This window comes from Pinus tabuliformis, chromosome 8 (assembly GCF_031772625.1).
Source record: "Pinus tabuliformis cultivar Carrire ecotype Pingquan chromosome 8, CPIR1, whole genome shotgun sequence".
In the NCBI taxonomy this organism is placed as follows: Eukaryota; Viridiplantae; Streptophyta; class Pinopsida; order Pinales; family Pinaceae; genus Pinus; species Pinus tabuliformis.
In genome coordinates, this window is record NC_142294.1 from 528,320,348 (window position 1) to 528,332,682 (window position 12,335).

General features: G+C 33.3%; 1 long non-coding RNA gene across 1 annotated transcript in view; it reads left to right on the forward strand.

The window, feature by feature from the left end:
- The first annotated feature begins 8,716 nt into the window (after nt 1–8,716).
- The window catches only part of LOC149236481 (uncharacterized), a 92,483-nt gene continuing 88,864 nt past the window's right edge, over nt 8,717–12,335 (forward strand). Inside the window, exons 1-2 of the long non-coding RNA XR_016246223.1 lie at nt 8,717–9,413; nt 9,524–9,642. This is a non-coding gene — a long non-coding RNA (uncharacterized LOC149236481). The remainder of the gene's footprint in view (nt 9,414–9,523; nt 9,643–12,335) is intronic.

Below are 12,335 nucleotides of genomic sequence, written 5' to 3' on the forward strand. Positions count from 1 at the left end.
CATGCTCGAAAGGTATAACATGATGATTTAGTGTGGTGGTTTAGTAGCACATCAAGCCCTCGTCGTGGGGAGGTGACATCCTTATCATCCACACCACCTATTTGCTCCCTTCTCACTCGATATGAAGGGGTTTATTGCGCCGAGAGGTGCTCTCCAACCCAATATGGAAGAGATGTTGTAAGGTTATGTTATGTAAACATTTTGACTGAGTGAAATTACATAACAATAAAAATACAATTAAAAAAATAAATAAATACAAAAATAAAATTAATAACTATAATTATTAATTAAAACATTTTTGCTAGGTCAAATTACATAAAAATAAAAATTAGATAGAGAAAAATTAAATTAAATTAATAATTAGATCCATCTTAACTCTTGTTTTATTATGTTATAGAAACATTTTGACTCAGACAAGATAAAATAAAATAAAATTAACTCCATGTTAAAATAACTAGTTTTGTTGGGTAGTTAAGGTAAGTTTGAGATAAAAATAAAAATAACCCTTAAAGGAAAGATTTTTATTTATTTTATTATTATTAAAGCATAATATATTTTTTAATATATTAATTTTTAACATTTCAATTTTATGTTTTTAAACATTTATTTTAATTTTTAATTATGAGTTTTTATAACTTTTTATTTTATTTGACTTTCTAACATATTATTTTGTATTTTCCTTGGAATTCTTTGGAGCATTTCGACATTATTTATTTTTTGTTAGATCTTATCCTCCATCCATGTCATGATGATGAACCACAATAAAAGGTTCAAAATGTATCATTATCAATTAGAAAAATCTGAATTCAAAAAAAAAACCCTATGTTAAAATACAAATTCTAGGTTATTATTTTTTAATTAATTTTTGTTGGGTAGTTAAACTTTAAAGTAGTTACCAGTGATTTTTCAGCTCCAGGTTTATGAGAACGCATGGTATTTCCCATGATATTCATGTGGAATATAGTCTATTTAAAAGAGGGAATTAAACTAGCCTAGATCTATCTTAACTCCGGATCTACCAAGCGAGAAAGGTCAACTCTTTTTGCATCTTAAAATATTTACATTTCAAAAAAATTGATCTCTCTATACACTTAGTAGATCCAAAATTAAGATAAATTTAAATTAGTAAATAATCTTATACATGTAATTTTAAAATATATATTTTTAATCATTTATATTTTTAATAAATTTTTTTTCCATAAATATATATAGTTTTATAAATAAAATTTCATTTAAATCACTTTTGACTAACACTCCCCATTGGGAAAGCAAGGTTACAATTATTTTTACTCTTATAAATATAATTTCATTTAAATCACTTTTCACTATCACTAAGCATTGGGAAGGCAATGTTACAATTATTTTTACTTCAAAACTTTTGTGAGATAGATATCATCCATAACTTTTTCTTTGGGAATATAAATTTATTACAATATTTGTGAAATAGATTATATATATATGTTTATTCATTGTTTAATTAAATTAATAAATATGAAAATAATTTATATTATTATTTTTAATAAAATAGTAACAGAATTAAAAAAATAAATATAAATATTTCTATATAAATTGGAAATAAAAAATTAATTATTATTTTAATTATAAAAATATTAAAAATTGTTATTTTTTAATAAATTATATATATATATGATGTGGAGATTTTTACATTTTACATAAATTTTTTCGATTCGATCCTGCACATAATGTAGGGGAACTAGTGCTAGACCAAAAAATTATAATCAAATTTGAATTGAGGAAGTGAAAATAAATTAAAAGGAGAAGATAACTATTATTGTTTTTAAATTTAAAGGTAGTTACCAAAAAAATTATAAACAAATTTGAATCCATCAATTGAAATTAAATTAAATATGAAGGAGAAGATAACCTTTCTCGTTTGTAAATTTAAAGTTAGTTATAATGTATAAATTAAATTAAATGAAATGAAATTAATTAAGTTAAAAAAAATAGATTAAGTAATAAAGATTGTATTGAAAAATGATGTAATCTAATTTATAGATGAAATAGTCTTTTTCATAGGAATTCACTAAAATATAACAATATAATTTCAAGATTTTTTGTTATTTAAAATACAATTTTGTATGCATAAATGTATTCAACACTCTGAAAAACCTTTGGGGCACTTGAATTATGCAAATTAAACAATTTAAACTCAAGTTTTTAAAAATCTCTGTCAGATTTTGATTAAAATTAGGGAAAAAGGTCATTTCATCTATAAGTTAGACTAAGCCTTGAGAAATTAACATTTTAACTTAAAATTTAAATAAATGATTTACAAATATATTTGGTTGGAGATAATTTTTTTTAAAGATAAAGAGGAATAATAATTAGTTAAAGAATGTCATAACAAACTAAAGAAAGAGATGTGAGACATGAAAAAGGAAGAGAGAGATTTAAATTACAAAGAAAGTATATGGAAAAATGATATTCTAGAAGAATTAAGAGAAACACAAATATTGATTATAAATTTTAAAAAATAATATTAAAATTTTAAATGGAAGATCAAAATATTGTTTAAAAAAATTAAGAAAATAATTAGATATCATTATAAGATTTTGAATTAAAGATTAAAGAAAATTAGAAAACTACAAAAATAAAAACTATAATGATGAACAATAAGGTTAAACATAATGAAAAGAAAGGATTGGAGAAGAAAGGAGCTAAGGACATTTGAATTTAGAATTAATAAGGTTTTTCCTCCCATGCATATATTTTAACCTCAACCCCTATGTCTAAATTTTTTACTTTCTGTACAAGCTTCATATGCTTCTGATGATGAATGGAGTGTTTATTCTAAATGTTTGACATTAAACATATGTATGTATGTATGGAACAACGAATGTATGTATTTGGCTAAATGTCTACACACACAATATTTTATACTAGGAATATATATATATACTGAAGATCAGCTGTGGGACTTGAAATCAGATTACAAGCCAATTATTTATGTTTCTCTTGGATTGGAAAGAAACAATTAGAGTCAAAAATTTAGCATGTCCAACAAAATCTCCCATAGGGCAGAATTATTTTGACCCCAGAAAATTGTAATACCTTCAAAATGACGCTAGAGAGGCTCTTCGAGAAGGAGAAAATTACAATTCACAGCCTTCATAGTCATGAATTGACACATTTAATTCAATGCACACTTGCAAAGTGCAAAAGAGCAAAAATTAAGAAGTCTGAAACAAATTGCTTCCTGGTTAATGCTTGGTTTGATGAGGAATGCAAAAAGGCAAGGAGAATGTGGAAAGAGTCAAACAAGGACAACATAAAGCTCAAAGCTTACAATCAATTTTTAAGCAAGAAAAAGACCGATTTCATGGTTTCAAGGAGGGAAGAACTAATCTTCCTTGGGAATAATAATCCCAAATTATTTTGGAAGGAGCTCCAACCAAAAAAGATACAAATTGGAAATAATATTACAGCTTCTAAATGGTTTGACTATGCAAGACAACTCAATGAGCAGGCTCCCAAGGTTGACCCTCCCCCCTTGGTCAACACTGATACTGAACTCTTCACGGTACAAGAGGTAGAGATGGGTATCAAGAAGTTGGGTGTTGGAAAGAGCAAAAGACTTAACTGAACTCCAAGCAAAATATCTAAAGTGGGGCTCAAAGGTTCTTGCACCTCACATTACAAAAATCTTCAACAACATCATACAACAAGGGCTCCCCACAGATTGGACAACTAGTCTGGAAATACCTCTTTTCAAGAGCGGTGACGTCAATAATCCCTCCAATTATAGGACCATCATGATAAACCCTTTGTTTGCAAAGCTATTTGGAAGCATGCTAAAAACAAAATTAGCAAGTGGGCAGAAGAAAGAGATAAGCGTGCTAGAGGGCAAGCAGGTTTTAGACCTAAACATTCCACAGTTGATCATTGTATAACTTTAAGGCACATCATTGAAAAAGTTTGGGAGAAAAAGTAAGAAGTCTTTTGTTGCTTTGTTGATTTCAGAAAAGCGTTTGACTCAGTTCCTAAGGACAACTTTTGGCACAAAATGGAGGAACTTGGGGTTCCTAAACATTTGAGAGCAGCTGTGCATAGGTTGCATGAAGAGGTGAAAGTCAAAATTAGAACTTCATCAGGCATTTCTGAAAGTTTTAGAAGCGATATCAGGGTCAAGCAAGGTTGCCCACTGTCTCCTACCCTTTTTGGTTTATATATCGATAGCTTGAGGAGTGGTTAAATTCGCAAGGGGGTGATGGTATCTATTTGGGCAAGTTTGTTATAAGACTTCTCTTATATGTAGATGACCTTATTCTAATGGCTAAATCGGCTCTCGGTTTGCAAGAGCACTTACTATCCCTTGAGCATTTTTTTAGAAGTGTCGGGATGCAAGTCAATATTAGCGAAACAAAAGTAGTGGTCTTCTCTAAGAAAAGAAAACATAACCAACATAAGTTCTACTTTGAAGGCAACATTCTGGAAGAAGTTGCGGATTACAAATACCTCGGAATTGACTTCAACAAAAATCTAAGCTGGAATGGTTGTAGAAAGAAAAGAACTTTGGGGGGTTGGAAAGCATTTTATGCTTTTCAAAATAGGTGTAGAGAGGCAGAGTTATGGGACTGGAAAACCACTCAAACTCTTTTTGGGCTTCTAGTGATTCTGGTGATTCTCTATGGTTGTGAACTATGGGCTAGCAGTACATCCGACATGCAGTGGAGACAAATTGAGAAAATTCAGAAGCGTTTGATTACAAACAAATTTAAGATTAAAAGTGCAGTTCCTTATGATATCTTGTTAAGTGAAACAGGGACTGCTCCTATTGAAGCAATTGCTATGGTGCGAGTCATAAGATATTTAAAAAAATTGAGCAAATGGAAGAGGGTAGATGGCCTAAGGTTGTCTTTAATGATAGATTGTGCAAGAGCAAAAAAACTTGGATGCAACAAAATAACAAATGGTTTAGTAAATGGGGTATTTGCTTGAACACGTGTCCCATAAACAGCAAAGAGATAAAATCTTTTGTTATGGAAAAATTCCACAAGCATACTTGGGATAAGGAGCTAGGAAGAAAGAAAAATTACTATATTGAAGTGTTTAATCCCACTCATAGTCATCAACCAAAAGCATACATAGAGGCCAATATCTCTTGGAGAGCCAAAATTCTTATTGCTCAGTTAAGGACTAATTCTCATCAACTCCATTGTGAAACAGGGCGTTGGAAAAGGCCAAAGGAAGCATGGGAAAAAAGAATATGCATTTTTTGTTCTTCCAGAAAAGTGGAAACAAAAAAACATTTCATTTTAGAATGTGAGGCTTTCAAAGACAACAAGGAAAGTTATGCAAATATGCTGGCAGCTAGCTCTTGGGATAATCTATTTAGCGAGGGGTTTGTCGAGAAGCTGGGAGCATTTATTTTGAAGCTTCACAGAAAAAGGGTCGAATACATCAAGCAGATGAAGAAGCAATCTGTCCCATAAGCTATCTTTAGCCTTGTGGATGTTAAAATTCTTTCTTTCACTCCCAATAACAAGACTCTAAGCCATTACATTAAAGTTCCTCGTGTCATTTGTTGGAATTGAATTTGGGTAGGGAGGATGCCATCATTTCTTCCATCCATCTAAAATAAAGCATACATATTTATTACCAAAATACTAAATTTTTAAATTTATTTTTATATGGATGGTATTTAAATAAATTTATTTATAAATAATTTAATTGATATTTAATCTTATAATATTAATGAATTTAAATAATTTAATCATAAATACATATAAATAATTAAACTATTTAAATATTAATAATATATATGAGAAATAGTAATCAAACTATTTAAATCAATGTAGATTTGTCTTAAATCGTGATTTACCAAGTTTTGAAAGGGATTATGTCTGGAGTTAAAGATGGATCTAAGCTACTCTTTATTTCATAATGGATATCCTCAAACCCTTAAATAGTCTTGATCATAACAAATTTTATGGACAAATACCATAGGCTATGCAATACCATGGGTTTGTAATATAATTATTATTTTTTAATTTTTATATTCACTGAGTCACATTATATAACACCTTAAATAGTGTTTTACAACATCGTTGCCATATTAGACCATAGAGCATAGATGCAATAAAACTAATATCTTAGTTATAAATATTTAGTATTAATAGTCATGATTATACAAAGTTTTAACATATTGTCTATTAAGTTTATGATTAGAAAGAATAATTGATAACCTCTTCAACCATATTCATGTTATTCATGTTTGAAAATAACATAATAAACTTTGATATAATGATTTCAAATCTTGTTATTAACATCAAGGACCAAAACACATATAAAAATATTTTCCACAAAACAAACAAATTTAATATATATTTTTCCCCACGGAAAAATCACAATTTTATTCAAAAAAACAAAATTACATTTTGCATATGTTAAAAAGCATTCGAGCGGAGCCTTACCTTGTACCCAAAAAAGAAAATGCAAAAAGAAAGAACACTAAACTATTCTTTTCTACCCTTCTTTTTCTCCACTTTTTGCCAACCACCAGAGTTGGGAGTGGAAGATACAATGGCCATTTGATTCACTTCTACATTTACAGAAGTTTCTTTATCAGAGTCCGAGCTCTTTGATGCATGAATTCTTTTGGTGCCACTCACTTCTTTTTCAGAAATAACCTTTTCATTTTGCTATTGATGAGTTGTAGTCGTTGTTACTTTGGAAGAAATTGGAACCATCAGAACTACCTACTCCACCCCTCTCTTCTCTATAATTTCTTGGGAATTTTGTTCAACAATATTTGTAGTATTCTCTGGGGTTTCTTCTTCCTTTGCTTCAACATCTTGTGAATCTGAGAACTGTCATCCCTTTGGATTTTGGGCTTGTCTCTTTTTTCTTTTGGGGTCTTTCTTTGCCCGAGGACATGAGTTTTGAAGATGTCCAGTTTGAAGACAAATACAACATCTAAACGCAATATTTTCAAAATATAGACATTAAAACCACTGTAAATTATTATGAATCAAAATAATGTGACCGGGTAAACCTTTACTAAGGTCCACCTCTGTACAAATCCTGGGAAAAGTAAAAATTCCTTTTGTGACTCTATCCACATCCACCTTTAAGAACTTTCCCAAAGAATTGTCGATTCCTTCTAACACTTTGTGATGCCAAAAATGCAGGGGAAGATTATGTAACTTGACCCACACCGACATTTGGATACCACCATGGTATTTGCATCAAAGCCCAGAAAGCATGGGGTCATAAAAAGACCTGCACTACCCCAAAACCATGGCCCCTCTCTTAATGTGTAATCCAAATATCTGGCTGTATCAAAATTGACAATAAAAAATCCCTCGAGCATAGGTGAATACCACAATTTTCAATCCAAGTGGAAAAGATCTAGTGATGTAAATCCTCCTTGGGCAAGAAAACATTAAATTTGCATATGACTGCTTTGGAATAAAATTCATAGTGAAGCTCATTTTACCTCTAGCAGGTTTATTGTCAAAGCTGGTACTTGATTCATTTGTTGCACAATGTAGGGACGAAGAATATTGGGGAGGTGATCAATAGTTTTGTGTGTTTCCACCCCTTCCTTTTATCACATCGTTGAAAGAGACTAGAACTTTAGGGTTACTAGATCCAAGACATCCTCCATTTAACCTCAGGTTTAATATGATGGATGAGTCACATTTAATGTCGTAATATTGCAACTTGGAGTCATCCTGCATTGATTTCCTTGCATAGATCAGACTTTGATATTTTGCTGGATCCCCAACTTCTCTTGAATCTTTTGCTTTAAATATTTCACTAGATCTCTAGCCCAAACCCTTATGATGATGAATTTCCCAACAAGGGATTTAACAAAAAAATGGGAAAAGTTCTTTCACTATCAGCTCTGGGTTTTGGCAGTCAATTTCTCTTCCTACAACCTCAGATCCAGGCACTATAAGGTTGAAAGGATCCATTGATCCACCTAGGCAACTGTTGGAATTTCGCCTCCCTATATTCACTTCTGCCGCCAATCTCCAAATGATAACATGATGTATTTTCCATGAATCCTTGTCTACCCTTCGATTCCAAGGAAAAAAGGAGGCCTAGACATCTGCTAACAGGATCCACTTTGGACATGACATAGTAACCTATCTTCGACATAAAATCTCGCCTATTGTCTCCTAAGAAAAGTTGAAAACTATAAGAAGACACAATGATAATCGAAAATCCGTCGGTGTGAGAGCATGATCTATCACACTGGAGATATGCACGCCGCCTAAGACCCTTCTCTCCTTAAGTTGATTATACCCACTATAGAAGGAATTTGTAGAAGAAAGACGAATTTGGTGTTTTGTGCGAGAAATCTAATGCACGAGGAAGACCTTCCACCATCTCCCATCTAAAACTAAGATCCAAGAAACATAAATCATCGTATGAAGTGAAAGAAGGCAAAATCTCTATAACAATGAAAACTACACAACAAAAAACCCTAACCCTCATCAATCCATCTTTTCCCCTTGAGATTCCAAATCACTTAAATAGATTATTAATTTTATATAAAATATTTTCTAAACAAACTAATATATATATATATATATATAACTTTCAAAATTTTACCTATCAAAAAATATTTCTAACTTCAAAAACTTTAATATATATATAACTAAACTTACTATGTCGGTTATATATCTATATGAAAACTTACTATGTCGGTTCAAAATTTTACATAATGAAAAGGAATATTTCAAATTTCGAGAGGATACACTCCATTCGTATCTATCGAGACAGTTTAAGCCATGTACCGAGAAAGTTCAACCAGATTGTAATATATCACATGAAACCTACAAGGTTGGAAACTGTATTCAAAGCCTTGTTCGACAGAAATTTGATCGAAAACAACTAAGTGAAAGTTACGTGAATACCATTGTTTGGCTCGTGCGAAAGGATTTAACACTCAGATCTGTGGGAAAGAGAGCAAGAACTGCACAGGATGAGGATGAGGATGAGGATGAGATACGCCAGTAAGGGTCATGTGGAATTGGTAGAAGTTATTAGGCAAGGATGAGTGTTATCAGAAATAGATAAATTGGCCACTCTGCTTTTTTGTGTTTCTGTTTCCATTTGTGTGTTTTTTTGGATCTTTTTGCTGTTACCAAAAATATTTATCTGCCAGCCATTCCAGTCGAGTCCATCTCTTTCATACAGACCGACAGATAAACAGTGGGTATGAAATTGGAAGATTCTCGGGTCAGATGGATCAATTATGGACGAGTCCTTTGCACATTATTAGGAAGGTTGGTCCATTGAGAGGTAACGGCAACAGCCGGTGATGACATACACAGTGCATGGGAGAGCATTCTCAATTTTCACTCAAACTTGACACAGTGAAGGCAAGGATCATTGATTTCCTGAAAGTGATCAGAACTGCATTGATTGATTGCTGCGGGGTAAGAATTGATCCTTTTGTTGCCATTTGTGTTTAGCATCTTGATAGTTGTCATTTCAATAAAATCACTCTATTAGCATTTATGGAATCTGTGATTTTCTCTGTTTGTAGTGTTTCTTCACTGCTGACCACAAGAGAGTGTGTCATTGTTGAGAAGGAAGCCCCAGCTATGGACTACTGAAAAACATATCAAGACCGGTGTGCCTTCCATATGGTGTCCTCTTCTGAAAGTAGGTTTAAACTTGATATTATTTATAGTTCGATATTTTACTGTTTAGAGCATTACATTTCCGCTTATTGGGCATTTGATTAACTATTCGAGTCAATTTAAAGGAAATTTGTCTATTTAAGTCCCATGCATTTTTAGCAACCTAGCTTTTTCTGGAGAGTAGAAGTGCATTCAAAGAGTTTGAGGAGAAAAACTGTTATTCACCTTCTAGAAATAAAAAGTGCTTGACTTAGAAATAAAAAGTGCTTGACTTACACGGTTCTCTGTACACCAAGCACAAGCCCCTGCTCTGCTACCTTCAGGCAAGCAAATAAAGAAGCGTCATGGTTTGGGAGATCATATTTCTGCCTTCCCATTGTGTGCTAATTGCTAAAGATCGTTCGAAGATTAGGAGATATTGCAATCATCTGCTGTCTTTCTTTATGTTTTTTGACAGTATAGTTTTGACGAATATTAAGCACCATGCAGTAAGCCAATCATTGGCTTACTGCCTTTCCATCTTGTCCATTGGATGAGAATAATGTAATATTCAGTGGATAGGATGTAAAGGCCTTATTGTTTGCCATATAGTTTTGGCTTAGCAAACAAGTAATGTTCACCTCAGTTCATTAGGACAGGATTTGTTTAGTAAGAATCATTCAATCAGGTAGAATCCAATTGAATGGGAGAATGTACCCTTCTAGGATATAGACTTTTACTACCATGTAACATCACTCTTAACCTAAGAAACTGGATTCATCCAAATCCCCTATCGTGTCCCAAATCCCACGAATCGGACACGATTAGCTAGGTGTCCCAATGAGCATGTCTGACATGTCCTGGAGGGTGGGATTCGAGGGACATGTGAATCCCGACAACGTGTCCTGATTTCGGGACACGTGGCCCCTAAAAAAGTGTGTCATGCAGCTAATAAATCCCGATTTGGACTCATTTGGCACTCATTCTTGAGTGTGTCTTCTGTTGTGAGTGTGCGGGAGCTTGTAGCAAAGGGTTTGAGAGCATTTTGGACGTGATTCAAGCGATAGGTAAGTGCATTTTGTTTCTATTTTTTTGCATTTTTATTACAGCGGTTTGAATGTGCATTTTTTTTACAAGTTTGTGCATTTTTTCTTTATTTTTTTCTAGCATTCATGGCTCAATCAAGGGCAATAGGGAAGGGTTAGGTAGGGGAAGAATGTCCCCATTGGTGATGCCTCCCCTGTTCCAATTTCATTAGGGTCTACAAGTGTTCCCTCTATTGGAAGTGGGGCTGCAATAACAGAGTCAAATGTTGAGGGCAAAATGAATTTAGAAAGACAACAGGCTCAGGAAAACAAATATCCCTTATGGAAGTATGTCACAAGAGAACAAGGGCTAGGCAACAAGTTGAAGGGAGGAGGCAATGTTGCTTGGAAATGCAACTATTGCAACAATCATTTCAAGAGTACTTATTACCGTGTGAAAGGTCATTTGTTGGCTTTACCAGGCTGTGGAATTGGAACATGTACACAAGTGTATTTAGCTAAGAGGAAAGAAATGGAAAAAGAGGCCAATGTTGGTGTGGCAAGGGTGGCTACATCATCTAAGAAAAACAAGAATGATGATCCCCTTCCATTCTTAAGGAAAAGCAGCAACACATTTCCATTTGAGAGTTTTGGTAGGGGTGTGGGTCAAGCAACAAAAAGAAAGGAAGTAGCACTTGCCCAATCGATAAGATTTTTCAGAAAGAGAAACAGGAAGAGCTTGATCTCACCATTGCATTCTTTTTCTATCAGAACTTCATATCCTTTAATGTTGCAAACTCACCTTTATTTCTTGAGATGTGCCGAGCTCTAAGTCAAGGGGGCTCTATCAAGGTATGTGCCTCTTGGGTCAGAGAAACTTAGAAACACATTGTTGACTAAGGCAAAGAAAGAGGTGGACAAAATGCTTGAGGCTATTAAATTAGCATGGCCAACATCTAAGGTTAGTAATGTTTCTGATGGATGGATAGATCCAACACGCCACCCACTCATCAATTTCATGGTGTCTTCCTTCAATGGACCGGTTTTCTTGAAATCAATTGATGCACTTGGACAATACAAAGATGCACTATATATTGGTGAGTTGTTCATTAAAGTTATTGAAGATGTAGGTGTTGATTCTTGTGTGCAAAGCATTACAAATAATGCACCTGTTTGCAAGGCTGCTGGCATGATTGTGGAAGCTAAATATCCACAAGTATTTTGGACACCTTGCATTTTCCATTCCTTGAATTTAGCACTTAAATATATTGCTTCTGATGTGCCTTGGATTGGAAGTATTATTGAGGATGCATGACATATCTGCAACATTGTACAAAATCATACAAATGCCCTCACAATCTACAAGGAGTACACCAATCTATCATTGTTGAAGATTGCAAATAAATGGTTTGCCTCTTCATTCATCATGTTGAAGAGGTTGAGGGAGGTCAAGATTGCTCTTGGGGCCATGGTTATATAAGAGTTTTGGTCTTTTTGGAGAAAGACAAATCAAGCAGCCTCAAAAAGAGTCAAGGACACAATGTTAGATGATGCCTGGTGGGCGAGGGTGTGGACCCTATCATTGCTTTGCTATGATTTGCAAATACAGATCAACCCATCCTTGGAGAGGTTTATGAGGGATGTGATTCCATGATTGAGTCTGTGATGACCATTATTTTACAGAGTGATTGCCCTGAGTATGAGACATCAT